Source organism: Xenopus laevis, chromosome 5S (assembly GCF_017654675.1).
Source record: "Xenopus laevis strain J_2021 chromosome 5S, Xenopus_laevis_v10.1, whole genome shotgun sequence".
NCBI lineage: Eukaryota > Metazoa > Chordata > Amphibia > Anura > Pipidae > Xenopus > Xenopus laevis.
The window spans coordinates 17372394-17387259 of NC_054380.1; the positions used below are offsets into that span (position 1 = coordinate 17372394).

The following is a 14866-nucleotide window of genomic DNA, read 5'->3' on the forward strand; positions in this document are numbered from 1 at the left end:
TTTTTTTGGCACACATAATACCTCTGCCCTACACCAACATATTTTCACCATTTGTACACTTTTGAAAATTTGCCAGAATTACTAGAAATCCATAAAACTACCCTGCAGTGAATTTGTCATACTTACAACAATTATGAACAGTGTTCTTATCACATTTGTCAATTGCAATGTGATACAAAAATGCCTATGACATTACACAAAATGCACAGAGCAATTACAACATTAATACTGCATCTTACATTTATTTTTTGGTAAGGATGCACAGAACCACTATTTTAGGATTTGGCCAAACCCTGAATCCTTTGTGAAAGATTTGGCCTAATAACGAACCAAATCAGAACTTTAATTTTCATATGCAAATAAGGAAAACAAGGGGGGCAGCCGTGCACGGTTAAAACATTTTTTACTTCCTTGTTTTTGTGATTAAAAGTCGTACGATTATTTTGACTCTGTGCATCCCTATTTTTTTGGTAAAGTATAAAGGCTAATATTACATCTATACATAAAAACTTTATGCACTTTTCCTCTTTTAGTTCCACCCCATCCCTTGCTTGAAAAAATTCTGCATCTGACATTATTAAGAGGGATAGATGATAGATAGATAGATAGATAGATAGATAGACACATAGATAGACACATAGATAGACACATAGATAGACACATAGATAGACACATAGATAGACACATAGATAGACACATAGATAGACACATAGATAGACACATAGATAGACACATAGATAGACACATAGATAGACACATAGACAGACACATAGACAGACAGACAGACAGACAGACATCTGAATGTACATTTGTCGATAGATAGATAGATAGATAGATAGATAGATAGATAGATAGATATAGAGCAGTGGCCCATCATATGTGGACTAACTTTCATTCAGGATAAATCTTTTGCCACAGAATTAAATAAAAGTTTAAGATATATACAAACGTTCCTTCAAACAATGTTATCCTCTGTGACACACCCATTCAGTGTTTGCACAATTTACTATGTACACAATGGCTTAGCAACACATTCTGGCACATATTATACACACATTCCAACTGGCCAGCAATCATCAAAAATGAAAAAAAAAAAAAGGAAGGTAATGCTTAAAGGGGCAGTGTCCCACCCCGCCCCTTTTTTTTTTTTAAATCAAATTCAAACAGGGGCTATGCTTGAAATACTTTCTTCCAATTGTCTGAATTCTGAAATATGTAAAGTATTTGTTATCTTATGTTAAACTGCACAGTCTGAAACTCCTACTTCAGGTTCATTCAAGTAGAGTCCTGCAGCGGGTCGGGTACCTGAGGTACCCTGCGGATTGTGGGAAGAAGTTCTGCGTGCGGCTATAGACGCGGGTCAGCGGTTCTGCGGGTCCGGGTTGCGGATAAGGTACTCGCGGGTCGGGTAGCAGGTCCAAGCAGGTAAGAATGCCAGTTGCGGGTATGGGTCCCAAAAAATGGACCCGCGCAGGACTCTACATTGAAGCACACTCAAATTCTTGATCAGGTCCTTTGGAGGCACCTGAACATCAGCCATTGTTGGTGTTGAATTCTGTTGTTTCTACCTGTATATCTGACGCACACACAATTGTATACCATTGGGGAGCTTTCCCAGGACCAAGGGAGGGTTGTACCTAGGGTTGCCACCATTTAATAAAATGCTCACTGGCTGGTAGTGAGGGCGGAAGCAAATGGGTGGGCCATGACATAAAGGGGTCGGTCCGTGATGTAGAAAGGGGTGTGTTGTTACATAGGGGCGGGGCCTGAATGTGCGATTGGCCAGAAGACAGCAAAAACAAACGTACATTTTGAGCGGGTTGGGGGCGGGCCCGAAGACTTTTGTTAGGAGTATTACAAATTTACCGGCAGCTACATTGCCGGTGAAGTTGTAATAAAGGCCCCGGAAGGTGTTTTACCAACTAGGCCTGTAAAATACCGGCAGGGTGGCAACCCTAATTGTACCCCCCAAAAAGGGTGATACTTTGGTGGTATAATAAATGGGGTAAGCTCCCCAACTGCATACAACTGTGAGTTTAGCTCCGTTAAAATACTAAAATGTTAAGCAAGAATGACAGACACTGACAATTAGCTACATTAGTAACTGAATCTTCACAGCTGTGCACTGCGCAGTGAGCATGAGGGACATATCCAAAAATGCAGCTGGAACTTGAACCCCCGACTTTTAGCTTTAAGTTTAATCCACCCTTATCACAACATTGTAAGCTTCTGACAAACCATAGCCAATTACCATAGCAATTCTAATATAAGAAAAAGCCAAATAAAAGCATTTGAAAAAGGGGTGACATTGTGTTTGTGTACCTATTCACTCAAGTGTTTCTTGGTCAGATCTGGTGCCAATAGCTATCGAGCCTAGGTTTCTGCACTCCACTTATTGCTTGTCAAACAGAGAAAAAAACTAGCAGATATCTGTACCCACTTCTAGCAACAAGTGGCTGCTAGGAATAGACTTCCCTGCAGTCTCAAATCTTGCTGCAAGTATTTAGTATGCCTACCTGCATTCTCATTTACCCCACAAAATCACAAAGATTTTGCAGTACCCATAACCTTTGTTGGCATATTTAAACTTTACCATAATCGTATCCAAGAGGAGGGAAGCTACAGAGCAAATATAACCAAAATAGTGTAAACATAATATCCTAAAATACTAAGGCACTGGCACGTGGGAAGTTTCACAGTGTTTTGCTGTCTGCATTATTTCCAGCTCTAGTGACCCATAAATGCTACTGGTTGATTGGTTGAAATGGGTTACTAGACCTGGCGCTAACTCTGTAACTGCTATTACATTACCCTGTCAGATTCTATTCATGGAAGAAACTGGAGACCATTTCTAGTAATTTACCAGCACTTGAGACAAAACACCACGTGAGCAAGTGCTCTAAGTTCAGTGGCACACCAGATGTGAATGCCTTGGCCACGGGTTGTCTCTCATTAAAGGAGAAGGAAAGCTACAGAGACATTTTATTGCCAATAGATTAGCTGCAATAGTGCTAGCTAGAATGCTATATTTATTCTGTAGAATGTTTTACCATACCAGAGTAAAAAGCTCTAGAAACTCTCTGTTTGTTTAGGATAGCAGCTGCCATTTTAGCTTTGTGACATCACTTCCTGCCTGAGTCTCTCCCTGCTCACTCATAGCTCTGGGCTCAGATTACAGTAGAGAAGGGGGGGAGAGATGAGCGGAGCAAACTGAGCATGCTCACGCCCGGGGCAAGGAGGTTTAAGCTGAAGGCAGGAGGTCTGATACAGAAGCCCATGAGTACACAATAGAAGGAAATAATGGCATCTTATCTGCCATAAGATGCCATAGAAAGATGGGGTCACCTTCTGGTGGTCTCCTTAGCCCTCCATTATAAGCCCAATTTATTCCAGTGCCCTGAAGGCCAAATATGGTCTGAAGCAACTCTTGTTGTCTATCTGGCCATATGGATAAGTGAATGTTACTGTGTGAGCTTTTAGGGAAAGCAAAACTGTAACACAAGCTCTTATACTTGGTGAAAAAACGCATATAATTAGGTAGTCACCCATCAGGTTCTCAAAGCTGTGCGAGAATGTTGAACAGGCACCATCAGGCCCGGACTGGCAATCTGTGTGTTCTGGCAAATGCCAGATGGGCTGCCATAAGATGCCATAGAAAGTCACTATTTAGTGGGCTGGGGGGGACTATTTGGGCCTTTCTGTACTTGAAATTCCAGGGCCTATTTTGATTCCCTGTCCAGACCTGGGCACCATAATTAATCCATAGCCACCACCGTACTCAGACAGACAAAGAACAAGCATAGGGGGTTGTGGGAGCACTCCTAGGCCAAATAAAAATACAATGCAAGTGCAGCTGATCTGGCCAGGATAGTTACAAACATACACGGGACATTTCCTGGTCTCCTGTTTCACAAGTAATTTAGTATCCAAGCTAGTGCATGTATTTGGCAAAAAAAAAAGACTAAGAACAAGCTAAGCACATCATGGGACTGCCCAAAGCAGATACATCCTAGCAGAAGCCTTGCAAATCACACTTGAGGGAATTGTTCAGTGTAAAAATAAAAACTGGGTAAATAGATAGGCTGTGCAAAATAAAAAAATGTTTCAAATATTTTCAAATATAATTAGTTAGCCAAAAATGTAATGTATAAAGGTTGGAGTGACTGGGTGTGTAATATAATAGCCAGAACACTACTTCCTGCTTTTCAGCTCTCTGGTTACTGCCTGGTAACCAGTCAGTGTAAACCAAATCAGAGACTTGAGGGGGGGGGGGCACATGGGTCATATCTGTTGCTTCTGAATCTGAGCTGCATGCGGAGGATCAATTGCAAACACACTAACAGATATGTACCATGTGCCCCCCCCCCTTCAAGTTGCTGACTAACTCAGAGTTATACAGCTGAAAAGCAGGAAGTAGTGTTCTGGCTATTATGTTACACATCCAGTCACTCCAGCCTTTATACATCACATTTCTAAGTATATTAGAAACATTTTTTTATTTTGCACCGCCTATTTACCCAATTTTTATTTTCACACTGGACTGTTCTTTAAGGTGGCCATAGACGTAACAATTACAATCTTTCCAAGAAAGATTGTTTGTTTCAATACACACATGTAGAGCAGAATCGTCAGATATACAGGTAGAAACAATAGAATTGTAACTGTATCGGACGATTCGGCACGAACAATGGTCGATGTTTAGGTGCCTTCAAAGGCACCCCATCAAAATTTTCCATCCAGCCCGATCGATGAAACCAACCGATATCCAAGTCTTCTGTCGGCTCTTTTCCCACCATACACGCACCGAATATCATCCGAAAATTTGTTTTGTAAGATATTACCTGTGCGTCTATGGCCACCTTTACTGCCTTGTCATTGTCCATACAAGTGGACTAATAGCTTAGTATTCATGCATGCAGAGAAGTAGCAGGCAGCTGAATAACTTAAGAGTGTTTAGAGGACATGTAAAAAAAACCTTGCAGCAAATATATAAATAATGCATGCAACTGTAACACTCAAACGTTTACAGGGATACTGCATCCAAAGCATTGCACTGTGGTTGCTAATAGTAACAAACTGCCTAAAATAATGGAATCTAATTTCCTTAATTGTATCTCTCCATTTCCTGGTATAGACGCACAAGTCTGTACAGCACAAGTGAAAAAGAGTATCAATTACCTAAATAGCAGAGCTCCAACGACACTTTGTGAGTTGTGACGCAATACTAGTTATGTGTTCAAACCAACAGAGAAGTTACCCATTTAGAATTTGGCATCACAAGTAGAATTAATGTGCACAAGACAGACTCCATCCGCTCCATCAACCCGATTTTGTTTAGGACTGTAAATATTAGGGATACACCCACTCTTTCGGGATTTGGCCAAATCCTTCATGAAAGATTCAGTCAAATACCTAACCAGAAGGGTTTACAAAAACAGTGCATAGTGTGAGGTTAAAATAAATATTAACTTCCTTATCTACGTGACAAAAAAAAAAAAAGGATTTTAAAGGGGTGGTTCACCTTTAAATTAACTTTTAGTATGTTATGGAATGGCTCATTCTAAGCAACTTTTCAACTGGCCTTCATCTTTTTCTTTTTTAATAGTTTTTTTAATTATTTGCCTTCTTCTTCTGGCTCTTTCCAGCTTTCAAATGGGGGTCACTGACCCCATCTATAAAACAAATGCTTTATAAGGCTACAACTGTATTGTTATTGCTACTTTTTATTACTCATCTTTCTATCTATTTTAAAGAGACGGAAATATTGTAGAAAAAAACCCCGTACCCTACATAGATCCCCCTCCCTTCTCCCCCCAGGCAAATTGCTGCAACTGCGCATGTGCAGACATACCGATCTCCCGAGGGGTAAGTATAAAGTATGGGGCATTTCCCCGGGGGGGTTTAGCCTGGGGGGAGATGGGGGGGTCTACTTGGGTTGGGGGGTACGGGGTTTTTTTCTATAGGGTTTCCTTCTCCTTTAAGGTATGATTACAAATATTACAGATTCCAGATCCATTATCTAGAAAACCCCAAGGTTCCAAGCATTCTGGATAACAGGTCCCATATCTGTACCTGCATTCAAATGGCTGTTTGGTTAATACACTTAGTTCAATATACAGTTCAGGATAGTATTCAGTAACATTTGTCTCCTACTCCATCCCCTGTATTATCAGAGTATTCTTAAATGTCCCTGACTGCCTAAGGAGTTCTTAATGGTTGCTGCAAGCTACCATAGTATGCAAATAGCAAATAACTTTGAATGCACCTTCAAGAAGAACTAACCCCTAAAAAAAAAAAAGAAATTTTATATGCTGCACTTTCCATTAACCTAGATGTTCAACATCCCTGTAACAGTAAAAAGCTAGGCAGGACAGGATCATTTTCTAAGTGTCAGTGGCACTGCACATGCTCAGTGTGCTCTCTGCAGACAGATACTCTTCAGGCTGCTGTATTACCACATATAATGGGGGGAAGCTATTCCCTATCCCCAGGATATTGGGGACTGTTGACTAATTTAGAAGGGGGTAAAATAAACTGAACTGATCTGACAAAGACACCCAGTGATGGTTGGGACCATGTCACTTTCTGTATCAGGCTCCATAGAGCAATATTAGAGTATGGATCTCCACATGCATGGCTAGCTTTAAAGATAAGAAAGGATTTGCTTGAATGACTGATTTACAGTTTGGCAGAAATCACTTGGGTGTAGTATCACCAGAGGATGAATATCCTAAGCTCTTATGCCAATAAGGCTAGGGCCTACTCAGAAAACCAAACCATAAGAAAGTTTGGAACATGTGGCTGGCATTAAATGCAAACAGGATTATATGTATAGACAGAACACTGCTGAGCACGTGTCTCCCTTAAAGCAGGACTGAAGCTATGAAAGGCTTGTAGAGACTGCAGTTGCCAAGTCAAGGGCTGTGCATTTGCCTCTTATTTAAACTGCTAATTAGCAAGTCAGGACATGTATTTCCAGTGGAAGCATTAGCATGAGGCAAAAAAAAACAAAGTAAAATGAATGAAAAGAAAAATAGCTATAGGCTTCAAGCCTCTTCCTTCAGAAGAACCACATGATAAAGTTCCATCCCTTCAAACAGCATTGAATGGTTGGCCTACATTTCTTGAGAAAAGCTCAACATAGACGTTAAGATTTTTCTCTCCTTAATGACAGATCTCAGTGGGATCTGACAAAACTGTCAGATTAGAGAGAGGTAAGTGGGCACTGAACAATCATGTATCTAACGACTTTTCATCTGACATAGGTCAGAAAATCGATTGGGCAGGTTAGAAGATTATCATCATTCACAGTGAAATGTATCCATTGTCCAATTGTTTGCTGGGCCAAGCAGGCAGCTAGCCACAGTTTTCCTGGCTTCAACTAGACAATATCGCTTGAAACGGTCTCTTTAGTTGATGGACAAATTGTACATGGGTTTTCACTGGCCACTACGCTTTATACAAAAACATACAGGCAAGTTAACTGGATGCAGATAAAATTGGCCCTAGTGAGACAAGAGTTCCACTGGGGCAGGGATTGATAGAAATTATGAATCATCTCTGTATAATTCAGTGTGAATGTGTCTGTACTATATAAATAAAAGGGCAAATAAAATAAAGATATGTGAATAACAGCTGTAAGGGCATAGAAGTTTAATATCTATATACATAAAAGGGCAAATAAAATAAAGATATGCGAATAACAGCTGTAAGGGCATAGAAGTTTAATGTACTATATACATAAATGGGCAAATAAAGATATGCGAATAACAGCTGTAAGGACAATGGCTGTAGAATAAGCAAAGTGGATTCTGCATGGAGGCAATAAAAGTGGCCCAACTCTATTTTCAGTAAAATGTAAACAAAGCAGACATTTTCTACACTGTTCAAACAATGATTTTTTTTTTTTATAATTAAACTAAATGCCTTTAATGGAAACACATTAAACGGCAAATATCTTAACTAATCTTAAAGGGGACATTTGATATAATCTTCTTATTCTGATATAGTATTGACCCATCCCCCAAATGTGTAATGATGCAGAAAAAAAAAGCATTTTGATAGCAATTTACCTCCTAAAACTGTCACTATATCAGAGCTGCAGAGAGATCCTTACTGCTGAGAGTCTAAGATGAAATGAGGTGTGGGAGTGTCTGTTCATTCTCTCACAGGAAATGGTCACAACATTGACTGACAGGTTGAAATCTGCTTAAGCTCGCAGAACCCCTCCCCTCCCACTGCCTGTGTCTGTTCCCAGCTGCACATAGCTGTCTTTGCTGCTGCCTTATCTAGTTGTAACAGAAGAAAATCCTCAGCAGTTGTGCTGAAATAAGTGAATGCAGGAAGTTGTTACTAAAAAATGTGGAATTCAACTACTTGATACCAATATACAAATTGATTGCAGAGGGCTGTTAAAAAAAATTAAGTGCTGTTTAGATACGCTATCCTGAGCATTATTGTACAGCGAGTCATTTATATTGCCTGCTTCAACGGTATCTTCCTCCCTCACCTCCTCTCTCCCCTCTCCCCCTTAGCAGATTTCTCCCTGCCTGGCTCTCACTCCCCAGCTCACTCATTCTATGACTCCCCCTTCTCCTTACAGCACAGATAACAGAAACACTTGACAGGTCTTGATTTTTGTTGCCTGTCTGCTTCAAAATGCTCTCCCCCTCACACACACATAGAAAGGAGAAAAGGCAACAAAAATCAAGACCTGTCAAGCATCTTATCTGTGCTGTAAGGAGAAGGGGGAGCCATAGAATGAGCGAGCTGGGGAGTGAGAGAGCCCATGAGGGAGGGGAGCGAGAGCCAGGCAGGGAAAAAGCTGATAAGGGTCAGGCCACACTGGGCGTTTTGGAGAGATTTGGTTGCCTGGCGCCCAATCTCCTGGAGACCAATCTCCCCAAACGCCTTCCCTCACTATGTGCCGGCTGAACTGAAAAAAGTTTTGAAGGTGAACAACCCCTTTAAAAATTTTAAAAAAAATATTGAAAAAAATGTAATTTTTTGATAGAGGATTTCAGTAGCCTTAACCGTTTACGGTTCCAATATAGAGTAGGGGGCCCGAATCTTTTTTTACCCGTGAGCCACAATGAAGATGTACAAAGAGTTGGAAGCAACGCAAGCATGAACAAATTTCCTGGGTGGGTCAAATAAGTGCTGTGATTGGCTATTAGTAGTCCCTATGTGGACTGGCAGGCTACAGAAGGTTCTGTTTGGCAGTTCACTTGGGTTTTGTGCAACTAAAAGTGGCTTCCAAAGCAGGAATTCAAAAATAAGCTTCTGCTTTGAGGCCACTGGGAGCAACATGTTGCTCATGAGCCACTGGATAGGGATCACTGATACACGGAGATTAGCCAGCCAGCAATAAATCTTTGCTACGTTGGCCGACTGATTTCCTCAAAATGCCTTCCCTCCAGCAAGAATGGGAATCACTAGAGGGATGGCATGTGCGTCAATTAGCTTTCCAAAATCGACCAATGTTTCCTTGTGAGGCAACTTCTGAAAACGAAGCAATGTACATGCCATCCCACTGGCCATTCCCATTCTTGCCGGCGGGAAGGCATTTCAAAGAGATGAGTCACCCACAGTAGTAAAGATTTATCGATTGGCGACTAATCTCCCCATGTGGCTCCACCCTTAAGGGCAATGTATCATAACCAGATATTTATTTAGTATAATACAGCAAATGGGAAATAATTAGTGGTGCCCTTTATCACCTCTATTATGTGGAAATAGAGCCCTTAGCCCAGTTCATTTGGATCAACTCCAACTTATCTGAATATACAAAATAGGGATGCACCAAATCCACTATTTTTAATTTGGCCGAACCACAGATTCCTTCACGAAAGATTCGGCCGAATGTGGAAACCAAATTCTAATTTGCATAGGCAAATTAGGGTGGGAAGGGGAAAACATTTTCACTTCCTTGTTTTGTGACAAAAGCTCACACGATTTCCCTCCCCACCCCTAATTTGCATATCCAAATTAGGATCCGAGGAAGAAGGATTAGGCTGAATCCGAATCCTGCTGGAAAAGACCGAATCCCGAACCGAATCCTGGATTTGGGGCATCCCTAATACAAAATGAACCAAAGCACAAAATTTTAAGTTTGTAAGCAAATAATACACTGTATTCCCTACTATTATTATTATTATTATTATTATTATTATTATTATTAAACCCCTGATGAGTCTTCCCATTTTTTCCCATGTTTTAGATAAGTGTCGAAGTATCTGGATTAAAATGTAATCCTGCAAAAAAAGAAGCTTTGGCATTTAATGTTCCCAAGCAACAGGTGAAACTAAGAACTAAACTTCACTGGAGAGCAGAGACAGCAGATTTAGGAATTACCTGAACAAATCCTTTTCCACTTTGTACAGAACCACTTACACATCTATGTATCAGCAAGTGTTCAGCTCCCTTTCAGACTAAAATAAACTCCATTTTGAAGGTTTTAAGGGTTTAAATATTTTCAGACTTTAGATGCTCCAGCAGAAGAGAGACCTTACAAGATAACCAGCTTCTACAATTCCAACTAAATGGACAGTAACATCATTCCTCTTCCAATTAAAGGAACCGTAACATCTAAAAATAAAAAAAAGTGTTTTAAAGGAATACCAATATCCTTTAAACTTGTGACAGATTTGGAAAACAAGCTGAAAACTCCAGAGATAATGGCAATAGTTCATTATTAAATGCCCAGATCATGAAGATTTATGCCCATTTGTATAGTATGAAGGTTTAATATATGGGATATGAATATATCAGCAATATTTAATCCTTCTCTTTAGGAGGAATTCCATTGTATGTTTGAGCTATGGGGAAATAACCGCACCCCAAGACAAGGTATGGGGAAACACTGCTGATTATCATTGTGTGTGCAATGCATTCAAAGCCAAAGTTTATACAATGAATGAATACTCTATCTCTAGCAACAGCAAGTAAAGGTCAGTAACCCTGCTACAGAAGGACTAAATATCCAGGATACCAGCACAACAGAGCACAGGGGCAGGGGGGTGGTGCAAGGAAGCCTATCCAAACTAGAGTTTTGCCTTGCCACACTGCTCATATGCCCAAGCATTTCTATAGAAATACCAGGAGAATATTTACTATTATGTACAGCTTCTGATCATTTTCTTGTAGATATATCACAGGAATAATGTTGATCGAGTGCTGTGCCAAGAAAAACAAAGACGTTTCCAGATCTAGGTTGCTTATAGAAACAAACGGAGCTATAAACAAACTTACCCTGAATGTATTCAGGTAGAACCGTTGCCTAACGAAATCAAAACTGTTAGGGTCCAGTGTCAATCATCAAACTAGCTACACTCAGTGCCTTTGCAAATCTATGGTTGAATGGCCAGTTCTCACCCAACAAAATGTTTAGCCTTCCCAATGAATATTTGGCTAAAACCCAGTCAAAAAGTAACATGGAAGGCATCAGTTTGGCCTAGATTTGGGAAAACATGCTGCCAATTCAAGTGAAACCAAGTCCGCATCACATACAGGCAGACTTAAATCTGCAAGCTGAACCAGCAATAACGAGAGAATAATGATATATTAAAGGGGATCTATCACCCTAAGAAATAATTCCAAATCCTGTTTTATCATGTTCAAGAAGTGAAAAACTTTACTCGAACTATATTAATTAATTTTAATCTTGTTCCCTTCAGTCTGGATATTCCTAATCATAGCGAACAGGCTGGAGCCATTTGAGAACACTGGTTTCACCCCCAAACTCTTGTTTATGTGCCAGAATGGGGGAACTGATGGTCATGTCCATGCACTAGCTACACAATTTAACATAAGGAGGGTGGGGGAATGTGAGGAGGGCAGAATGCAAAGTGAAAGTAATAGCCCCCCAGTGCACACTTATACATATACTAATCTAGCTATACACTATCTATATCAACACTATAGCCTTGGATATTATGCCTGTTCAAGAAATTACCCAAGCCTCTCTTAAAGGTGTTAAAATAATCTGCCATCACAACATTATCAGGCAGGGCATTCCCCAACTTCACCATGAAGAAACCCCTACACTGCTCCAGCTGAAAGTTATTTTGCTCTGGGTTCTGTTAACTATAAAGGATCAGTAACATGACATTTAAAAAAAAAATTGTTAGTATGGAACAAAACAAAAAAAAACACAAAGACAAATTAAACTTTTAAATCGGCAAGTCTTTATCAAGAAATAATTTCAGAAAAGGCGACAAAACGATGATCCATCATGCCGAGCTCGATTTCTCCTCCCTGGCTATCTCCTATAAGGAAAGCAGGGAGGAGAAATCGAGCGCCGCACAATGGATCGCCTTTTCTAAAGAGGTGCGCAAGTGGAGTTTCGGTAAGTTATTTCTTAATAAAGACTTAGCGATTGAAAAGTTTAATTTGTCCTTGTGGGTTTTTTTTTCGTTCTATACTAAAAAAAAAATGTTGTTTACAAAAAATTGATCTTACTGGTCCTTTAACCCACCCCCCCCCCCAACTAGAGAGCATAAAATAATAACCACTCCAGGTTATTACCCTTTAGGATTCAGTCAGACTTCACTGCTACTCTGGAAGAAAATTCTGGGTGGGAAAAAGGCCATCAGATGATTTTTGAGGCACAGTAATGTTCATGGCCAAGTTGTTTGTAAGTAGAATATTTATTAACTCAATTTAACATTTTACATTAATGGATAGTTATTTTAGTTAGCTGAACGGAACCAATGTATTCTCCCAACCTCACCAAATACTACAGATGATTACCAGACAGTGGATCTTGGTTGTTTGATATTAAAGGGCCTGTTCACCATACAAAACTTTTTATTTTCATCAGAAATAAAGACTTTTTTCAATTGCTTTTTTGGCCTGGCCGGTAAAAATGATGGTTGATCCCAATGTTATAAATAGGGAAAAAAGATAAATATATAGGAAGGCCGGTATTTTTTTTCCAGAAAAGGTGGCAACCCTACCCAGGCCACATGGTCCAAGCGGCCATCAGCCCCCCATGTGTCAAAGCTCTTAAAGTAAAACACCGAAGGTTGCACCACTTTTGTAACAAAAAATACCCAGGTCATTTATTTATCTTTCAAAAAGAGGCACACTGGCCCAGGGGGAAAAAAAAAAAAAAAGATGTTTTCCGTACAAAAATGGCATCCCCCAGTATTTTTTAAAAACATTTAAACATTTTAATAAATGTGTAATGACAGTTGCTTACAATTATTTTTTTTATTATAAAAATGGGATGGAGTTACCATTTAGGGGCAGATTTATCAAGAATTTGATGTGTGCTTATGGGAAAATCCAAAAGCCAAAACCTTGCATGAAAAACAACGGGGGAAAAAACGCTAACAATCGAGTTGATGTGCCCAAAAAATTCGAATCAATCAAATTTATGTCCCGGAAACTCGAATTGATCGAATTTTCGGATAAAAACAAAGTTTTTACATTTGGATTCGATTCTTTTTCTTAACTCGGACCTTCAAGTTTTTGAGAATATCCCTCTTATTGTCCACTGTCCTTTCCAATCTATGAGATCTTGAATTAGAACACACTGTACCTTATGGGGTATATTTATCAAACAGTGAAGTTAGAGGTCGCCACAGTCCTCGAGTGAAATTCCGCCACTCTCCATTGATTTCTATGGGATTTTGAGTCGAGGTTATCAAAGGATGAACTTTCACCCATTGATAAATACTTTTTTAAAAAACCCATAGAAATGAATAGAGAGTGGCGGAATTACACACGGAACTTAAAACATCATTGTATTTAAACGGGATGTCTAGAATCCAGTCTCATCTACTTCTCAAACACAATTCAGAATCTCTGTCTAGTCTTCTGCTTGGATTCATCACCTTGCTGTGCAGTTGCACCCAACCACCCACACAAATGTACTTTAGTCCTGCTTGGGCGCAAACCCTTGATGCAATACAGGGTAGTGATCTCACATTTAGTTTAGTTAAGTCACTGCCTTGCAACCTCACCCTTAGGCTGGAATCAATATTATTGGAAGAGGAGACACAGCTAGTTTGCATGTTGTGTACTACAGATATACAAACACATACAAATGTAGGTTTCAGTACCGGCACTTGAAAGCGTATATTGCCAAGGATCAACGCTAAAGTGGCCAGTTTCTACACCCTAAAGCAGTTATTTGAGAATACACAAGAATGACACAACAGAAAATTCCTATGGATAGATTTTCTGTCTTCGCTTTCTGTTGACTTATCGTCTGTCTCCAGAGACTGGCTATCCATGGACATCGCAATCAGCTCTGGTTTTCACTTCACGTCTGGACTGTCAGTGTGGTGTGCTGACCTATAAGTTAGTTTTGGGATGCTGGGAATTATACACAAGAAACAGCTGTAGAATAGCAGGGTGAGCAGTCCAGCATTAAAGGGCTGCTCTTATTACTGTCAGAGACCTGTAAAACAGGCCTGGAATGTTTACTGTATCCACACAGGCCCTGCTAGTATATTCACCTCCTACTATTACTAAGAACCAGCTATTTTCTTCCCTATTCCACCTACCAGGTGTGGTTTCCCCTTTTCTGCACTTATGAACATGCGTCCAGTTATAGCCCATTATGTAATGTTGTTCGTATTCCTTCATTTTCTCTGCCACCCACTATATATTAAACTGTGCCAGTGACCGCTCTGCTCCTTGCTCTAGCTACTCATTTAACCCCTCAGCCTCTTGTTTTATCCCACACTATTTGTAACTGTGTTCCCTTTAATCTGACCGTAGCCCTTCATGTATACTTTTATCCCCCCTATTGTCAGGGCCAACAACCTGCTATTGCACTTGTGCAGTATTTTCTCTATTGGTGTACTTGTCCTCCCCAATCCTGTTCAATATTTTATTATTGTACCTGTGAACCCCC

At 40.0% G+C, this 14866-nt stretch overlaps 1 protein-coding gene and 1 long non-coding RNA gene across 3 annotated transcripts in view; one reads left to right on the forward strand and one right to left on the reverse strand.

Moving 5' to 3' along the window:
• ppp2r5a.S (protein phosphatase 2 regulatory subunit B', alpha) overlaps positions 1–14866 on the reverse strand; it is a 59664-nt gene that overhangs the window by 42305 nt on the left and 2493 nt on the right. Inside the window, exon 1 of one of the 2 annotated variants that reach the window (XM_041563872.1) lies at positions 8073–8172. The gene's annotated coding sequence lies outside the window, so the exon portion shown is untranslated. 2 annotated transcript variants of the gene reach the window in all.
• LOC121394163 lies at positions 7065–10456 on the forward strand. Its single transcript, XR_005961523.1, has 2 exons — positions 7065–7214; positions 10220–10456. It is a non-coding gene; the product is annotated as an uncharacterized LOC121394163 (long non-coding RNA).